The sequence below is a fragment of the Mustela nivalis genome (genome assembly GCF_964662115.1).
Source record: "Mustela nivalis genome assembly, contig: HAP1_SCAFFOLD_592, whole genome shotgun sequence".
In the NCBI taxonomy this organism is placed as follows: domain Eukaryota; kingdom Metazoa; phylum Chordata; class Mammalia; order Carnivora; family Mustelidae; genus Mustela; species Mustela nivalis.
Genome location: NW_028136070.1, coordinates 67,715 through 84,191, shown reverse-complemented (window position 1 = coordinate 84,191; position 16,477 = coordinate 67,715).

Below are 16,477 nucleotides of genomic sequence, written 5' to 3'. Positions count from 1 at the left end.
ATGTACAGTGAGTATGCTGGCTGCATATCCGGGTGTGTTCCATGTAGACGTTTCACTTTGATTGCCTAGACAGGATCATTTCTTGTTCTTTTTCCTTGTTGTCAAATGATTCTTCCATCTTTGCATTGGATCTAGGTCTCTGTCTTCTCTTTATTCAAAAAGTCCTTTCTGTTTTCTACCCTGAGAGTAAATTCTTTAAGATGACGAGATCATGGAGTGCCCAAGGTCTGGCCTTTGTGGGAGTCTCAGATTTGTGTAGCATGCATGCCCTCTGCTGTTGTTTTGTGGCTGTCCCCAATCCTTGAAACCAGTTATCTGAAGAGGCTCTACTTGCCTGTCATTTGGAGTGTTTGGTGTATGGATGAATATGGTGAGGTTTAGCATCGTGGGCTCTGGTGTGCCAGTGAAATGAGACTTTCAACCCAAACAATAGAATGAAGACCTATAGAATGCTGTGGTCAGGAGAAATAATGTGGGCAGGGCTTTCTTCTATCCCCCTATGGGAGATTCTATTCTGGGAAAAAGCTACTTGGTCTGAGGATGGCAGTACCCCCTGTTTTTCATGGTCAGGACTTCATGTTTGCAGTTTCGGCAGCTAATGTCATCACCATCCTGTCTTTGGCCAGTACCTCCATTTCATGCTGCTGGTACGAGAGCCCAAAATTTCGTGTACTCCCATCGAGTCATCTCCATAAACACTGTTTCTCACGGATACCCTGCCAGAACCCACCCTCTTCCCACTGTGTCTCCTCTGATTGTTTCTGATCATGGTTTCCAGGCTGTCTGCACATGGTTGCTTGTTGAGGTACTCTCCATGATAAACACAGTGTTCTCTAGAGTCGATGTCTGCCAATTCTAATGATCTAAATACTCCGGACTCAAGACCATTTGTTAGCAAAAACTCGTGCCATTCAGACTTTCTGCTGGTCGAAACCACTGGCATAAGGATGCATGCTCCTTTTGGGTTCCCAGTGTGCACTCTCCTGTGCCTTCTTTCTTTGGATTATCTCACTGCCCTCTGAAGCACCAATCCCCTGTCTCCCCTAATCATGTCTCTAGTCTTCTCCCAAAGTCTCTGCGACTTCTTTTATCTTTTGCTGTGGCATTTACTTTGTAGGCTTCAGGTCCATTTCCTCCATGTTGCACTTGATATAGTAATCTTTTAGTTGTGTTGCTGGCTAAAGACAAGCCTGGAGTTCCCAGACACTACTAACATCTCACTGTCCTCCAAAAGCACCACGGACTCTTGCCCAGCCATAAGCAAGAATGAATTCTTTACACTTGCCTCATGGAGCATAATTGTGGAAAGCATAGGGCTATGTCACATCTATCAGTCTCAGAAAGACAAATAACATACGATTTTGCTCTCTCATGCTAGTCAAGGAGCATGTGAATATGCAAGGGAAAAGGGGACAAACAATACTACTCTAACCAGGCTCTTAAAATTTGGTGTTTTTTTGAAGGCAAGTTAGTGAGAATATGTGTTTATAAAAGAGGACTTAATGGGACATTCCTTGCAGGAAATGTGGCTGAAAGTGATGGAATGTGGGTTTTCAAGGCATATCAAATTGAATTGCTATCCATAAAGGAAAGAAATCTAACTACTGATATTTCATTATAATTGTTATGTGAAACACACAGACAACATACACACGCACACATACACACACAAATAAGACACACAAAAGATGGGGAAGATGGGAGGAATCGCACTGAAGGAAGCAAACCCAAAGGAAAATACCATAAATGGGAAAGGCACTGAGAATCCAAGTCAAAAAAACAACGAAAATGAGAAAGTTAACTCTGTACACATCAATAATTAGTTGAAGTATTCAGGACTAAATACTCCTATTCCTATAAACACGTTGTTGGAAGGATGAAAATTGAAAAAAAAAAAAAAGGCAAAAAAGACCAACAAGAAAACAAACAAACAGACAAACAAACAAAAGAAAACCAGCTCGACCTTATGTTAGCCATAGGAGATCCTTCGACTATAAAGATACAATAGCTTGGAAGTTATGGATTTGGGAAAACATAGGTAGTGCAATTGGCAAAGATAAGAGAACCAATCCATTGGTGCCTATGGCAGATAGAGAAATTTTATGCCTTCAAGAGACAAAATATTACCAGAAGGTGTTTTGTCTTGATTGAGCATCAAAACTTCAGAAACTTGGAAGAATTGCCAACAGATACACCACCAACTTGGTTGTATCTAAATGTTGGAAGCATATTACCAGAACAGAAGGGAGTTGGGGACCACAATCCAATATTTTGAGGACGATGATATCCACTTTTAGCACAGGACAAATCATGCAGAGGGATAGGTGGGAAGGAATAACAGACGTCATCATGGGCTCTCTAGACCACCTGAGCATAGGAGAAACATGCATAAGATTGTGTCTCGGAGAACCATAAGAGAAGTTCTTCCCAAGGGCAGACCTAACATTGTCTATCAGATCCTGTGCTGAAGTAAAAACCCAGTAATAATTAATAGAAGAGAATTCATATCCTTTCTTGTATACTTATGACCACAAAGATATGAAAAAGGAAAGAAATCACTTATGAATGGGAAACACAGCCACACACTAATAGGTGGAAAACACAAACACTCCCAAACTATCAATGCCTTAAAGAAGGACAATCAAAAGGAAAGTCATAAAGTACTTTCAACAAAGGAAAGTAAAGAAACTTATGAGATGATGCCAAAACATTCTTTGGGGAAATAATATAGGGCTAAATGCGTTTATTTCAAAAAATTCAAAGCACCAAATAAAAGCAACCTAACCGATGGCATAAGGAACTAGAAAAAGATGAAATGAAATCCAAAGTGAACAGAAAAAGAGAGATAATATATATGATCATTGGAATAAAAGAAATACAAACAAAACAATAGAAAAAAATCTGGAGAACTCAATTGTCAGTTTTGAAAACTTTAACAAACGGGAATAGCCATTACCTGGATTAAACAGGGAGACTAGCATACAGATGAAATTATGAGATCATATGACAACTGATAGAAAGGAAAAAAAAAAATAACCGAAATGACACATCTACACAATTATTCCAGCAAATCCAACACTGAGAAAAAGGATAAAATTCCAACACTGAGAAAAAGGCTAAATTCCAAGACACATATCAAATCAGGAACACATATTAAGTCAGGAACCCTACAAAACCTTAGCTCTCTAGTAGTGACTAAAGCGTTTGAAGCAGTAATCCAACACCTCCCAACACACAGAAGGTCAGATCCAAATCGTTTTTCTGGTCAACATTTCTAGACATTTGATGAAGTCAATGTCGTTTCTTCTCATCAAAGCCACAAATGGAGGAGGCAGGTAGACTGTAATTTACAAGTGTGAAGACCCAATTCAGATAAGGACATTATAGGAAACAAATTCCATGCCATTTTCATAAGTAAAGATAATATAAATATAATTTTTCATTTTCTCTGTCTATCTTTACCTGCTTTTGAAAGGGCCAGTTTGTTTTTATTTTAATTTTTTGTTCTGTTGAGGAAATAGGCCTATCATCCATCATTCGATTTTGACAAGTATTCACGATGCTTTAGTTCCATATATGACCAAGAGTTCATCCTAAAACTCTAAGATGTTCCACAACTTCTCAACAGCCATTAGCCAGTTCCCTCATTTCCTGCATGTCTTTCTTTTCTGTAACCTCAGAGTACTGAGTCACTTCTGGTTTGTCTCCTTCTGTGACTTCTTCCCCTTCCATTTCCTCTTCTTTCTACTAAGGCCTATGGTATTCATCCTGGGGCACATATGAGAGAAGCCATATTATATTTCCCTTTGTCTGCTTGCCTTTTTCATTTGGCATCCTGTGACATTCATGTCAATGCAAGTACCAGGGGTTCATCCTCTCTGATGGCTGAGGAATACTCTGTTGCCAATGTGGACGGCACCTTCTTTATCCAATAGTCCTTGTGAGGGCAATGCAACTCAATCCACAGTTCTGATCTATTGGGCCTTGCAGGCCATCCATATAAGCCATTCATTTTCCTCTGATTAATGAGAAGTAGTCAACATGGCTATACCCATTACCACAGCAGGTAGAGTTAACTAAGATGACAAGGAGTGCTCTCATGGGTTCTTCCTTAAGGGTTAATTATCATGCAGAATATCAATCTTCTTGAAGCATTTGAAAAGCTGTCCAAGGTAAAGCCAGGTAGACAGAGCCCTGATCCCTTATGAATAGTGTTTCTTAACACGAGGAGATGAGGACACAGACAGCATAATACATACATATTCTAACATTTATCCTTGAAAAAGGACTTCCCGTCCCTTAGTCATTACTGACCCATAGGTAAAAGATGCTGAGCAAGGACTCTGTTACCCACAGGATGACAAACATCACAGAGAGCTGATGATACCCAGGGCCTCACTGTTTATTGAGATCTCTAGAAATTGCAGTGGAAATAGGAAAACCTTGCCATCTCTGGAGAAATGTTGGCCTAAACAAACAAAAAAAAAAAGGTATGTTGTACATCATTTTCTTTTCTATTTTTCTAGAAAGGGGAAGCGGAAATTAACACATAGACAACCTGAGTTCTTGATCAGGCTCAGGGCTCTTTTTAGCCCTTCCCTGGCTTCCTACCTAAAGCCATAGGAATCAAAGGTTATGAGAGAGGGACTGCTGCTTCAGTTAAGACAGCTTCTCTGATGTCACAAAGCTTTGAGGTCATAGCAACTCCTCCTCCCCAAACCACGCCTGATCTACACTTGGATGTTGTAGTCATGAGTGGTCCAAGAGGATCCACAGCTCCCCCAAATACTGTAGCCGCCTGGGTCTCTCACCAAGTCAGTTTGAGAAGCGAGTCAGTGTAGCATTCTCCATGGCCGATTTTGTAGTCTATTGTCGTGACAGTTACAAAAGCCATCTGGACTCCGGAGAAAGACAAGTATCCCCCAATCCATCTTACCCACGAAAGGCCAAGAAAGAATCAGGTCTCAAAAAAGAGACAGGGCATGAACTCCATGTCCTGCATATGTTATGGTCCTCCCTCCCAATCAGGGCGCTTCTGACCAGGAAAAGTGCCACCCAAGGAAATCTCATAGAGAACACCCGCAACCCTGCCAAAGTTATGTCTGGAGTCTACAACAGCAAGGATATGAGTTCCTCTAGCATCTCAAGAAATCATGACATAGGGCCTCCCAATCTTCAAAACTGACCAAGCACCAAAGTCAGACTCTACACCCTAGAACCTGAGTCCCAGGATGGACTCATTTACTTGGAGTCCACAGGAGCAAGCATGAAACATGTTGGAGGAGACCTATAGCACAAGGGAAGCCATCTGAATGGCACTCTTGCTCATTTCAAGATAAAAACGTGTATCTACAAAAGACAAATGGAAGAGGACTCGAATGATGCAGAACCTTGAGCATGCCCACAGGGTGGTGTAGCTACCCTCTGCAGAACTGAATTGAGATATGGCAGCACAAGCCTGCCTTAACCTTCTCATTACCATCCCCCAAATGGTTTCAGGTAATAACCAAATGGTGCTTCTTGCAGAAGATGGGCATGTTCTAATGGAACCAGGAAAGGATGAACAATGTGACAACAAAGGGCCACTATACTGGGACAGACAGTGGGTGATACAGGTTGGTGAGGAGGTACAGGAAGACAAAGAACAGGAGAATGGACAAGGGAGCACAGAGTGAAGGCCTGGCACTTTAAGACGGTGGGAGGTGCTCTGTACCTGCGTGCATTCCATAGGGACATAGGTCCAAATTAAATAAACAATACTCTGGCCCTAGTAAATCATTGTAAACTTTTTAAAATTTATTTATGTCCAACAATATACATGAACGTACTTGAGAGAGAAACAGAAAGATCACACTCACGGGATGGAGATGTGGTGGGGAATCAGAGTTGCCCTTGAACAGGGATCTTGAGACCAGAGACAAGGCCATGACCCTGGTATCATGAGCTGAGCTGAAGGCTGTTTCTGAACTGATGGACACACCCCAGGACCCTATCTTTGTCTTCTTAATACCTCAGAGTCCTAGACAGAATCACTGCTCTGTCATTGTTCAGAAATGCAGGGGATACGCATTTTGGCTTGGGCTGGTGTTGATTGTTCTATCCGACCTGCTTTGAGAGCTGGTATAACTGGTCGCCTTGAAGTCAGTGACTTGGCTATGGACAAACTACTCTCGCACACATTTTTGCATTACGAGAATAACTCCCTTGCTATCTTTTGCAGGGGGGATGACACTGTATTGTATTGCTCTGAATCTGTTGATGGTGATGGGAGTACTCTGTGCCTCTTAATATGGAGCTCTGTTTCTACTCCAAGATCAGGGACATTTTCAGCTCTGATTCTCAAAGAAATATTTGGCCTTCTTTATTCTTTCACTCCTAGGTGTGCAAGAATAGGCACCTCTTTTTTTTTTTTTCTTGGAGTTGATGATTTCCATAAGCTTATTGTCATGTTCCATCATTCTTCCTTCTCTCTTTCACTTACCTTCCATTATTTTCCAGTATTTTTCTACCACGTCACTAATTGTATCCTCTGATTCTGCCAGCTTCTTGGCCTTGCAACCAGTCTACTACCAATCTTATTATCAGAGACCCTAGATTTTATTTTTTTATCACTTTTATCTCTGTGGTATAAGACTCCCTGATGTCTTCTGTCTTTTTCTATGTACAGTGAGTATTCTGGATATTGCTTTCAATCCTTCATCGGGCTTGTTACATTTAAAGGTTTAACTTTGATTGCCTGGCTATGATCATTTCTAATTTTTTTCCTCAGCATCAATTGAGTCTTCCATCTTTGCATTGGATCCAGGTCTCTGTCTTCTTCTCTCTATTCACAAAGCCCATTCTGTTTTCTACCCTTAGAGTAATGTCTTTAGGAAGAAGAGATCATGGGGTGGCCAAGGTCTGGCCATTGAGGAAGTCTCGGGTGTTTGTGGAGTGCATGCCCTCTGTTGTTGTGTTGTGGCTGTCCCCTGACATTAAGACAGTCATCTGCAGGGTCTCTCCTTGCATGCCATTTTAGTGTTTCTGTGCTGAATATGGTGTGGTTTAGTTTGGTGTGCACTGGTTTGCCTAAGAAAGGAGACGTTCAACCAACTCAACAGACAAACGCCTGCAGAATGCTGTGTTTTAAAGAGAGCATGGTAGAAGGGCTTTCTTCTAGTCCCTTACTGGAGAGTCTGTTCTCCTTTGGCTAAGCAACTTGGACTGAGGAAGACAGTCTCCACAGTGTTCCATGGTTTGGACTTCGTTTTTGTACGTGAGGCAGCTAATGTCCTCACCGTCCTGTCTTTGCCAGTAGTTCGGTCTTTATGCTGTTTGTGCTAGAGCCCCAAATTACTTTTGCCCCCATCAAATCATCTCCACGAGCCGTGCCTCTCACAGATACACTGCCAGAAACCACCATCTTCCTTCTGTGTCTGCTGGTACTGTCTCTGATCATGATTTCCAGGCTGTTTGCACCTGGTTGTTTCTTGGTGTCCTCTCCAGGAGAAACACAGTGTTCTCTCAACTCAATATCTGCCAAGACTGATGATCTGAAAACTCCAGACTCAACACCCTTTGTTGGCAAGGACTTGTACCATTCAGATAAGCTGCTGGTTAGAGCAAGTGGCATTGGGAAACATGCTACCTGTGGGTTCCCAGTGTTCTCATCTCTCCTGTGCCTTTGTCTTTTGCATTGGCTTACTGCCGTCTGAAGCACCACCGCCTACTTCTCCCTAAGCAATGTCTCCAATTTTCTCCCATAGTCTCTTTGACTTCTTTTCTCTTATACTGTAGAGTTTGGTCTGTAGGCTTCAGGTCAATTTCCACCAAGTCACAGTTGATGTAGTCATCTTCCAGTTGTGTTCATGGCTGATGACAAGCCTGGAGTTCCCAGATACTACTAACATCTCACTATCTTCCAAAGGCATCACAGACTCTTACCCAGCCATAAGGAAGAATGAATTCTTGCCACTTGCCTCATGTGGCAATGTTGTGGAGAGCATTGGGCTATGTCACATCTCTGAGTCTCAGAAAGACAAATAACGTATGATTTCACCCTGTCATGGTAGTAAAGAAACATGTGAAAAAGCAGGGGAAAATGGACAAGCAATACTACTCTAAACAGACACTTAAACTTTTGTCTTTCTTTGTAGGCATGTTAGTGGGAATACGTGTTTATAAAACAGGACAAAATGGGACATTCTTTGCAGGAATTGTGGCTGAAAGTGATGGAATGTGAGTTCTCAATGCACATGAAATTGATTTGCTATCCATAAAATGCCAAATTCCTATCTCTTGAAATTTTCTTATAAGTGTCATGTGAGAGGAAACAAGATGATGGGCAAGTAAGAGGAAGTGCCATTTCAACCTGTACTCCAAATTGAAGTTATTTCCTACCAAAGAATTCTGATTACCCATGAAAACAGCCTGAGATCAGAATTATATATGTCTGGATCTCTGCCAGTGCAGAAGTCATCAGTGGGCAGGAAAAGTGGAGTGAGAACGTTGGACTGTTACTGAAATAAACAAAAATTCAAGGGACCCACCCAAGGCCACCAATTGGAAAGTAATACCCCAATACAAGAGTGTTCTGAGTCCGGGGACCAGCATTAACTTGGACTCTGGTTGAAAGCATTCAAAAAGTGCAAAGGACATTGAAGGTAAATTGTGTGAATCATGGCAGCTAAGGACAGGGGCTTAAGTCCCCACACCCAGTACAGATTCCCTGGTGCTGAGCCAAAGAGAGTGTGTTGGAAAAACGATGTTTTGGTCCCTGAGCCAACAGCACACCCATGATCATGTGGGGTTCAGCTCCTGTTAGGGGCTTGGAGACTCACCAAGCAGCAGAGCAATGAGACTTGCTAACAGAGCCTGAGACACCTACACCCCTTACCATCCCCTGAGAAAGGTGTGCAAAGGCCCAGTCCATACTATCAGAGCATGAGACACGCGTGCACCCCACACACTCTCCTGAGAGAGGTGCGTGAAGGCCCAGGCTCATGCTCTCGGACATGCACCCTTCTATCAGAGCCTGAGACACGCGTGACCCACACCCTCCCCTGAGAGAGTGCTTGCAAGCCCAGAACCCTTAGACAGAGAAAGACCAGGCACTCCCAGCCAGGGCCAGCATGAAAATCTCAGTGTGGGATGGCAATTGGAACCTCTCTGATGGTCAGGAGCTGCCTAGACAGACACTGCTGCAATGGTTTGGGTACAAGCAGAAGATTCTGTGCTCCCTGGGACTACGACTCAAAATTTGCTCTGGCAGCAGGCAAGGGCGAATTTATATGGGCTCTGCAGCACCCACAGGTGAGAAGACTGAGGATTATCTCTGAGAGAGAGAACAGGGTGCAGTTTGCTTTCATCTCCAAAAGCCATCAAAAGAGGTCAAGGCAAGAGAAAAAAAATTAACAAACATAAAAACCTCCAAAGAATAAAGACCTGAAAAAACAGGATTCCTCAGAGTCCATCCCCTTGAGAGGGGTGGGAGAATTTAAATCAGGGAACATCATTGACTGAAACCCACGTGACAGGCCTCTGCCTCAGAAAAACAACCAGGAAAGAAAAAAGACTACACAACAACAACCACTGCTACTTCATAGATACAACTTTTATTTTTAACTCATTCCCACTATTCTGCTTTATTTGTAATATATAGATAACTTTTTAACCTATTTACCTTCAAACTGAGATGTCCAGTATATCAAATTCCATATTAACCTTCTAACCTGAACTTTTTGATACATACACATTTTTTTTCATTTGCATTCTAATTTTTTAAAAAAATTAGTTTAGTTTAGTCTAGTTTATTCCTTTTTCATTTCTATTTTCTAATGTTCATATAGAGTTAAACTTCAAGGTAATCTTCTTTTCCCAAACAATGCTATACCTATAGGTAAAGAAATTATCTTTTTATTTTTTTAATTCATTTTATATTTATCTTATAGTTATATAAAATTCATATTAAAGTCACATAAAAGTAATATTCAGAGTCATAGCCAAGACCCTGGAATCATGAGTTGATCTGAAGGCCGCCTCTGAAATGATGGACACAACAAGGGACCCAACCTTTGACTTCTGAATACCTCCTGGTTCTAGACAAGAACCGCTGCTCTTTCATTGTTCAGAAATGCAGGGGATAAGGATTTTGGCTTGGTCAGGTGTTGCTTGAGCTATCCGACCTGCTTCGAGAGCTGGTATAGCTTGTCCTCTTGAAGTCAGTGACTGGGCTATGGACAAACTATTCTCCGATGCCTATTTGTGTAAAGAGAACTCCTCCATGCCTAGATTTTCCAGGGGGAAGGACATTATGTCTTTTGGTGCTCTGATTCTGTGGAAGGTGATGGGAGTCCTCTGTGCCTCTGATTCTGGACCTCTGTTTCAGCTCCCAGATGAGGGTCATTGACAGCCTGATTCTCAAATCCATATTCAGCCCTCTTTTTTTTCTCTCACTATTACTTATCCTACAATAGGCACCTATTACTTTCTTTTTGGATGATGATTCCCTAAGCCCATTGTCATGTTCCGTCATTCTTCCTTCTCTCTTAGAATTTGCTTCCTTATTTTCTAGGCTTGTTCTTCCAGGTCACTAATTGGATCCTCTACTTCTGCCACGTTCCCAGACTTTGCATCCAGTCTCCTACCAATCTTTTCTTCAGGAGCTCTTTAGGTTCTTTTACCTTTATCAGTTTTATCTCTGTGGTTCGAGACTCTCTGATATCTTCTATGTTTTCTGATGTATAGGGAGGATCCATGCCGCTGCTATCAAACCCACATCGGGCGTGTTATATGTAGAAGCTTCACTCTGATTTCCTAGCCGTGATCCTTTCTTGTTCTTTTTCCTTGGCATTTATTGATCCTTCCATCTATATTAGATCTAGATCTCTGTATCCTCTCTGTATTCGAAATACTTATACTGTTTTCTATCCTGTGGTTAATTTATTTAGGTAGAAGAGATCATTGAGTGTCCAAGGAAGGGCCCTTAAGGTTTATCGTGTGTGTGTGTGTGTGTGTGTGTGTGTGTGTGTGTGTGTGGCATGCATGCCATCTGATGTTTGTGTTGTGGCTGACGCTGTCCTTGAGACCAGCAATCTGCAGTGGATCTCCTTGCCTGCCGTTTGGTGTGTTTGGGGCCTGGGCTGAATATGTTGAGGTTTACCTTGGTGGGCTCTGGTGTGCCTGTGAAAGGAGACATTCCACAAAATCATCAGAACGCAGACCTACAGAATGCTGTGTTCAGAAGAGATCATGTGTTCAAGGCATTCTTCTCGTCCCCTTTGGGATAGTCTGATCTCCTTGGACTAAACAACTTGGAGTGAGGAAGGCTGTCCCTCAAGTGTTCCATGGTTGGGATTTCGTGTGGGCAGAGTAGGCAGCTAATGTACTCACCATCCTGTATTGGCCAGTAGCTCAGTCTTGATTCTCCTCGTGTGGGAGCCCAATATTTCTTATGCCCCCATTGATACAACTCCACCAAAACTGCCTCTCATGGATGCACTGCCAGGACCACCATCTTCCCACTGCGTGTCCTGGTATTGTCGCTGATCATGGTCTCCAGGTTGTCTGCACATGGTTGCTTGTTGGTGACCTATGCAGGAAAAACACGGAGTTCTTTCGACGTTATATCTGCCAAGCCTGCTGATCTGAAAACTCCAGCACTCAGGACTTGTGTTGTCAAGAACTCGTGCCCTTCAGACCCTCTTCTAGTCACAGCCAATGGCACTGGGAAACAGATGCCTTGTGGTTTTCCAGCATTCCCTGCTCTCCTGGGCATTTGTCCTTTGCAAGGGATCACTGCCATCTGATGCATGAACCAACGAAATCTCCTATAAGCCATGTCTCCAACCTCTCCCTTAGTCTCTGCGACTACCTTTCTTCTTGTCGAGTTTCCCTTGTAGGCTTCCGGTCAATGTCCACTCCGTTGCAGTTGTTGTGGTCATCTTCCTGTTGCCTTCTTGGCTGAAGACAAGCACGAGGTTATTAGACACTACTACCATCTCACTGTCCTCCATGTCACCACAAATTCTTACTGAGACATAAGAAAGAATGAATTCTTCCACTTGCCTCATTTGGTAGTGTTGCGGAGAGCATTGGGCTTCGTCACATCTATCATTCTCAGAAAGACAACAAACAGATGATTTCACTCCCTCATGACAGTCAAGAAACATATGAAAAAGCAAGGGGTATAAGGACAAATAATACGACACTAATGAGGCACCCAATCGTGGTGATTGTGTGAAGGCAGTTTTATGAGAATATGTGTTTATTGAAGAGGACAAAGCGCCAAGGTATTCCTTAGGAGGCACATATTGTGGGAAGCCATATGATATTTCCCTTTTTCTGCTTGCCTTTTCATTTCACATCAGCCAGGCATGGGACATTCATGTCAAGGCAAGGTCCAGGGCGTTCATTCTCTTCGACAGCTGAGGAATACTGCTTGCCAAAATGGACCAAGCCTTCCTTATCCACTAGTCCTTGCAAGGGCATTGCGGCTCACTGCAAAGGTCCTCTCGAATTGGCCTTGCAAGCCTTCGATATTAGCCATACCTATCCTTCTGACTAAAGAGACATGGTCAACATGATTATACCCGTTAACGCAACAAGAACAACTAATGATGACAACGGGTGCTGTCCGGGCCTCTTCCTTAGGTTTAGCCCTGATGCAGAATGACACTCTCCTCTAAGACTTTGCAAAGGTGTGTAAGGGAAAGCCAGGTAGACAGAGCCTTAAACCATTAGCCGTGTGTTTCATAAAACTAAGAGATGAGACCACAGACAGCACCATATATCTATGCCCTCACCTTTTTCCTCAAAAGGGGACTTTCCATCCCTTAGTCATCACTGAGCCATAGGCAAAAGACGCTGAGAAAGGATGCTCTCAAACACAGGATTTCCAAACCCATGGAGAGTTGTTGGTACCCATGAGGCCTCACCGTTTCTTGAGATCTCTAGAAATTGTAGTGGAATTAGGACACCTTGCCGTCTCTGGGAAAATGTTGGCCTAAAGGAAGGTATACTGAACATCATTTTCTTTCCGCTTTTTCCAGAATGGGGAAGTGGGACACTAACCCACATGACAACCTGAATTCTTGATCAGAATCAGAGGGCTCTTGTTCTGTCCTTCGATGGCTTCCTACCTAAAGCCTTAGGACACCAAGGTCATGGGAGAAGGACAGCTGCATCAGTGAAGCCAGCATTTGTGATGTCACAATGCTTTGAGTTCATAGCAACCACTCCTCATTATCACGCCTGATCACTACAATTGGCTAGAGTAGTCGTGGGTGGGCCAAGAGCACCCCAGGCCGTCCCGAACCGCTGGAGCTGTCTGGGTCTCTCACCAAGGCAGTTTGCGAAGCGAGTCGGTGTCACCTACTACATGACCCAATTCATAGTGTTTGGTCGTGATTATCAGCACCAGCCCTCTGGATTCCAGAGAAAGACAAGTATCCACCATTCCATCTTAACCACAACAGGCCAAGAAACAATCAGGCCTCAAGCAAAGCCTCAGGGGAGGAAATCTGAGCCCGGCACAAGGGTCAGGCCCTCCCACCCTATCACAGTGCTTCTGAACAGAAAAATGGCCACTCAAGGAGAGCTCAAAATGAACCCCCGCAACCGTGCCAAAGACATGTCTGGAGTCTTCCACAGCGAGGACACGAGTACCTCGAGCATCTCCAGAAACAGTGCCAACAATGCCTCCCAATCTTCAAAAATGACCATGCATCAAGGCAGACTCTACACCCTTAACCTTAGGTCCAGGTTGGACTCATGTACTTGGAGTCCATAGGAGCAAACGTAGAGCATGTTGGAAGAGACCCATAGCCCAAGTGAAGCCATCTGAAAGTCTTCCCTGCCCGTTTCAGGAAGACAACTTTTATGTCCAAAAGGACGCATTGAAGAGGATTCGAATGTGGAAGAATCTTGAGTACTCCCTCAGGGTGGAGCAGCTACCCCTGTGGAAATGCATGGAGATGTGGCAGCACAAGCCTGCCTTCTAACTCTCATGACCCCCAGCCAAATGATGTCATGTGATAAGCAAACAGTGCCTGTTGTAGAAGATGGGCATGTTATAATGGAGCCAGAAGAGAATGAACATGTGTCAACAAGGGGTCAGTACAGCGTGGCACACAGCGGATGCTTCAGGTTGGTGAGGAGATCCAGGAAGAGAAAGAACAGCAGAATGAACATTGGAGCTCTGAGCGAAGGTCTGGTATTTTAAGATGGTGGGAGGTTCTCTGTACCTAGCTGCCCTCCATAGGAACCTTGGTCCAAATTCAATAAATCATCCTCTGCCCCCAGTCAATTATTGTGCCTGGTTTTGTTTTTGTTATCTTGTCAAACGATGCGCTTGCACTTATTAGACAGAGAGACCGAGAGTTCACAATCAAGGGGTAGAGCTGGCGAGGGAGAAGCTTACTTTCCCCTGAGCAGAGAATCTGAGACCACAGTCATTGCCAAGACCCTGGAATCATGAGTTGATCTGAAGACTGCCTCTGAACTGATTGACACATTCTGGGGCCCAACCGTTGACTTCTGAGAACCTCGTGGTTCTAGACAAGAACTGCTGCTCAGTCATTGTTCAGAAATGCAGGGGATAAGGGTTTTGGCCTGGGCTGGTGTTGCTTGAGCTATCCGGATTTTTTCAAGAGCTGGTATAGCATTTCCTCTTGAAGTCAGTGACTGGGCTATGGACAAACTATTCTCCCATACCTATTTGCTAAAGTGAATTCCTCCATGCCTAGATTTTCCAGGGGTAAATGGCACTATGTCTTTTGGTGCTCTGCTTCTTTGGAAGGTGATGGGAGTCCTCTGTGCCTCTGATTGTGGACCTCTGTTTGTGCTACCAGATGAGGGTCATTTTCAGCCCCGATTTCTCAAATCCATGTTCAGCCCACTTTTTTTCACTCACTCTTACTTCTCCTACAAGAGGCACCTCTTTCAATTCCTGGAGATGATGATTCCCTAAGCTCATTGTCATGTCCCGTCATTCTTCCTTCTCTTTTAGAATTTGCTTCCTTATTGTCTAGACTAGTTCTTCCAGGTCACTCATTGTATCCTCTACTTCTGCCTTGTTCCCGGACTTTGCATCCAGTCTCCTACCAATCTTCTCTTTAGGAGCTATTTATGTTCATTTATCTTTATCAGTTTATCTCTGTGGTTCAAGACTCTCTGATATCTTCTATGTTTTCTGATGTACAGGAAGTATCCAGGCCACTGCTTTCTATACCCCATCGGGCGTGTTCTAAGTAGAAGTTTCTCTCTGATTGCCTAGCCGTGATCATTTCTTGTTCTTTTACCTTGGCGTCAGTGGATTCTTCCATCTTTGCCTTGGATATAAGTCTCTGTCTACCTCTCCGTATTCTGAATGCTCATTCTTTTTCCATCCTGAGGTTAATGTCTTTAAGAAGAGGAAATCAGGAGTGACCAAGTGCTGGCCTTTAAGGGATGATGGGTGTGTGTGTGTGTGTGTGTGTGTGTGTGTGTGATGCATGCCATCTGCTGTTGTGTTATGGCTGACCCTGTCCTTGACACCAGTCAACTGCAATGGCCCTCCTTGCCGGGCGTTTGGTGTGTTAGGGCCCGGGCTAAATATGCTGAGGTTTCACTTAGTAGGGTCTAGTGTGAGTGTGAAAGGAGACCTTCCACAACCGAATAGAATGCAGGCCTGCAGAATGCTGTGTTCAGAAGAGAGCATGTGGTCAAGGCATTCTTCTTGTCCCCTATGGGAGAATGTGTTCTCCTTGGACTAAGCATCTTGGACTGAGGAAGGCATTCCTCCAAGTGTTCCATGGTTGGGTTTTCGTGTTGACAGGGTAGGCAGCAAATGTCTCACCATCCTGTCTTGACCATGCTCGGTCCTGTTGCTACTGGTTTGAGCACCGAACATTTCTTATGCACCCATTGAATCATTTCCACAAACACTGCCTCTCACGGATGCACTGCCAGGACCCACTCTCCTCCAACTACATCTCCTGGTATTGTTTCTGATCATGGTCTCCAGGCTGTCTGCACCTGGTTGCTTGTTCGTGTCCCCTACAAGAAAACACGGTGTTCTTTCGAGTCAATTTCTGCCAAGCCCGCTGATCTAAAAACTCCACCCCTCAAGAATTGTGTTGTCAAGAACTCAGACCCTCTGTTCATCACAGCCAATTGCACTGGGAAACAGGTTCCTTGTGGGTTCCCAGTGGGCCCTGTTCTCCTGTGCCTTTGTCCTTTGCATGATATCACTGCCCTCTGATGCACGAACCACCCAAATCTCCCATGAGCCATGTCTCCAAACTTCTCCCATAGTTTCTGCGACCTCTGATCTCTTACTCTGTGGAGTTTACTGTGTAGGCTTCAGTTCAATTTCCCCCCGGTTCCGTTATTGTTGTCATCTTCCTTTTGCTTTCATGGCTGAAGACAAGCATGAGGTTGTTAGACACTACTACCATCTCACTGTCCCCCATGTCACCGCAAATTCTTACTGAGACTTAAGCAAGAATGAATTCTTCCA